This window comes from Phalangium opilio, unplaced genomic scaffold, assembly GCF_054372755.1.
Source record: "Phalangium opilio isolate 3A_F unplaced genomic scaffold, DU_Popi_V2 ptg000329l_1, whole genome shotgun sequence".
Lineage (NCBI taxonomy): Eukaryota > Metazoa > Arthropoda > Arachnida > Opiliones > Phalangiidae > Phalangium > Phalangium opilio.
Window position 1 is genome coordinate 13,317,830 of NW_028324226.1, and position 4,211 is coordinate 13,322,040.

The following is a 4,211-nucleotide window of genomic DNA, read 5'->3' on the forward strand; positions in this document are numbered from 1 at the left end:
ATAAATCCAACCTTCACGTATGACTGTCCTTGAACATTTTTTTAATCCCTCTCACGCATTCATTGTGAAACTTACATTTTAGATTCATTTAAAATTAATTATAGTTACTCTTAGCTTTTCCCTGTTAAGGTCTATTTTTTGGCAGCAGGACGCAATCGCTAATTATCCTCAAAAGCCTTTCTGGTGTCAAAAACAATTTTCTTTGGAAAAACCCTTTAAAATATGCAACTTTTACCTTTAAACGTAAAAAACAATATATTTATTGACTGGAATAAATTTATAATGAATACCATAATTAAATAACAACTAGGGAAATTAAGCCCAAATTACATGCTGTAAATAAACGTGGCAAGTATCAAACCAAATGTTTATTTAAATAAATCTTTTGCGCCTTCCAATATCATAATCATGCGTGTTTAAAAACTTGAAAATAGTCAAACAAAAACATTCTTAATGCAATTTGAAAGTAATTATTAAACAGCCATTACTTAAAAACATTCCTATTTGTATTTTAACTATTATATGAAATAATATTATTAACCCTAACTTTTGTCATCAATAAATTACCATAACTGTCATTTAACTTTATTTATTAAAAGTAAAATAGTTTACAGCGCATAAAATTACCATTAATTTCATGATTACAAGTAAATAATAATTTAATCCTGTTATTTCCTATATTTAATGATAAATCAAAGCATACTTCCATTGCCTGACCTCCTAGCATTCCGGCAAATCATTTAAACATCAACTTCAATTTCCCAAAGGCTGAATCCAATTAGAATTGTACTTAAGGGTGGAGCTAATAACATTAAAACTGAATGACTGAATGTGTGCCTGTTATTGTATTTCTTATTATTATTATCGAATTAACATCTTTCCCAAAATATTACAAAATTGGATTTGTTTTCACCCCGAAATATTGCTAAAGTATTGCTAGTTTACTAATTTAATGCCATTTTCGACAAAAAAAATACTATCTTAGTTCTTTAAACTAGGTTAAAGTTAGATGGCATATTCTATATGTTTCATTTCCCGTCAAGGTTAAAAAAATTATCCATTTTAAATAAGATCTTGTTCAAACAATGACATTGGAAATGGGGCTCAAAAATTTGTAATAGAGCATCTGGTCTTGGTCCACCTGAAATAGAGAGCTTTCAGTTGGAGGAGGAGCCGAGTCTCGTGACGTAATTTACGCTGCCATATTGGTGGGTTTAAAGCAGGGATGAAGCTGAGACCACCCAATATGGCTACCAGAACCGCGGTAAGACTTGGGAGAGTGTGACGTACTGCTAGTCAACTGAAAGCTCTCTATAGTGTGATACTACAATCTTTGTCAGCTCAGGTCATACAATTTAGACTAAAAATATTCATGTGACGTTCCCATAGCTCCGATCTCTCAACAATTTTCTATTGAATGATGAACTACTTCCTATACGGAGCTAACAACTGGCTAGGGGATGAGATAGTCTGACGTCACGCAGGCCCTATCTGGTTGTCATTTTTGCGCGTTTCCAACCGTTAGGGGGATGAAACTCCAGTAAGTGATAGAAGTGTGTGACGTTTCAGGGTCACAACTGTTAGCTCCCTATTCTACGGCATGCAGAAATAAGCGTTGAAATAATCAATATAAAATCACCAACGTGTCTACACAAAATTAATAAAAATTAAGACCGAAGTCACAGATATTAATCAAAACGCGTCTTGGATTTAACCAAGACCTAAAAAGTATCGATAAGAAGAGAGTTAAGCAAGTGACTGAAGGCCCAGATATAAAAAGTTTTTTTTAAATTAAGACTTACATGCTTAAGATGCTGTTCGGACAGTGGGACAAAGGACGATCTTTCTCGTAGAGCTTAACATGGCGGGTGGGTAAAAAAGGAGAGGGCGTCGGCCGTCGGACAGCCCCTTTAAGAAACTAATGTTCCATCACCCTATTCCATTGAATAAACTTAATTTACTGGTAGTCAATTTATTCCCTCTCAATAATTTGAAAAATTTACTTATCTCGGGTTTTCGAGCACAATTCCATTCCCCGTTTACATTTTATAACTACATTTATCATTTTTAGGGGATTTCGTCATGAAAAATACCATAAAACTACACGTAACAATGACAAAACGATTTAGTCGTAGTCTGCTTTAGCTTCTGCTATGCCCGATACGAGCAAGGAGGATGCATAGTTGTATACATCGACTAGAAGTACGCCTTGTGCCACTCTCGTGCCTTCTTTCGCTGGCCTCGTCACCAAGGTAATAGCCCACTCAATTACGCGTTAAGCTGCTCCAAAATTCCGTGTGAATAGTACTTTTTAAGGTATTCGTCACCAAATAGTAATTGTTTTTGAGAACATTCCTAGGCTTGAAATAGGACAACTACGAAATAATTCGACCAAATTTTATTTTGTAAATAATAATAATTTCAATTTCTATAAAAGTATTCTACCTATTGCGTACAGAGTGCTACCAGAAGTCTCTGCGGCTACTAGAAATACTACATTTATATAGGAAGATTCGCGGCGACAAGTATATAAATCCAGGGCTATCCCTGATAAATCCCATATTCCTTTAAAAACCGTTAATACATTCATTAACCTTGTTCCTGAACATATACAAAGTCCAGGCTAGGAAATAAGACAGGTTTACAGGTCAAAAACCAGTTTATTAATAGCTTGGACCACTTTTTTTATTCAAAACGTGAGGGTCACTGGTCCCAATGACTAGTTTATTAATTCCAACTTTTATTAAAAATTGATATGGGGACCTCTTTAATTATTTTCATTTCAACATAAATTTCGGCTCCATGAGTCCAGTTGTGTATACAACCCTAAGCCGAGAGAGATTTTTTTAGAAGAGAGAACGGCCGCAAGTCCTGGGACCAGTAGAAAAATAAATAGGGGAAGGGTTACTGACCCCGGAACCAGTTTCATATTTAAGACATCAGGGGTCACTGGTCCGAAGGACTAGTTCAGAAATAAACCTTATTTCCAAGCCTGATACAGACTAAGTAGCAGAGTCGAGTCACAGCCTCCTAGATCACGCGACTGGGTGAACGCAGGCTATATTGCAAACTAGCCAAGTCAGAATTTTCAGGCTACGACCGCGCTGAGTGAGTCCAGCTGACACTCTCACACCCTTAAGTTGACAATTACAAGTTTACAACAAAGAAAATCAAAAAAATTTCGAATAGTATGCACCCCCTACTGCTTGCGAACCATAGAAACGATAGAGACGCCATGGGCCTGGCATAGAACCGTGTGACCGTAGTCTATCATACCGCTGCTATAGACCCTTTCTACTTAAAAAAGAGAGATGTCAATCCTCAGTATCGGGATATACAGGGGGTTGACCCCTCGACGTCTCTACTCTTTTTATGATCTTTCCATCGAGCGATATGGAAGGAAAAGTATTTTCCCCGTGTCTTTCCCTCTTACATATATTAAGTTTAACCAAGACTAAAAATCATAACGTCCCTATTGAATTTGCCGCCATTGTTCAAATTTGCACAAAAACAAAAGGTTTCACTATAAATCGTTCAGACCATGAACGGGGATATGTTAGCAACCTATTAACGACACAAAGCCATACACGTACTCTCCTAAAAATGATAAATGTAGTTATAAAATGTAAACGGGGAATGGAATTGTGCTCGAAAACCCGAGATAAGTAAATTTTTCAAATTATTGAGAGGGAATAAATTGACTACCAGTAAATTAAGTTTATTCAATGGAATAGGGTGATGGAACATTAGTTTCTTAAAGGGGCTGTCCGACGGCCGACGCCCTCTCCTTTTTTACCCACCCGCCATGTTAAGCTCTACGAGAAAGATCGTCCTTTGTCCCACTGTCCGAACAGCATCTTAAGCATGTAAGTCTTAATTTAAAAAAAAACTTTTTATATCTGGGCCTTCAGTCACTTGCTTAACTCTCTTCTTATCGATACTTTTTAGGTCTTGGTTAAATCCAAGACGCGTTTTGATTAATTTAAGTTGAGTTTATCCAAAATATTGGTATATTTAACAAAATAATTAAGTCAATTGTTTTAATTTAATAAATTAAAGTTAAGGATAGTTTTATTTCCCGTTAATTATTTAAAAAGTCACGATTAATTAAGATTTTATTTATTTATAATTAACTTTAATTTACCAACTTGGAAGCCAAGGCTTAGCGTCGCACGTGGGGGGCGCATATACCGACAATGATAAACAATATT

The 4,211-nt window shown here is 35.8% G+C and overlaps 1 long non-coding RNA gene across 1 annotated transcript; it reads right to left on the reverse strand.

Moving 5' to 3' along the window:
* Nucleotides 1-1,406: 1,406 nt before the first annotated feature.
* Nucleotides 1,407-2,838, reverse strand: LOC149611094 (uncharacterized). Its single transcript, XR_016376744.1, has 2 exons — nucleotides 2,446-2,838; nucleotides 1,407-2,375 (listed from the first exon to the last, which is right to left on the reverse strand). It is a non-coding gene; the product is annotated as an uncharacterized LOC149611094 (long non-coding RNA).
* Nucleotides 2,839-4,211: the final 1,373 nt, after the last annotated feature.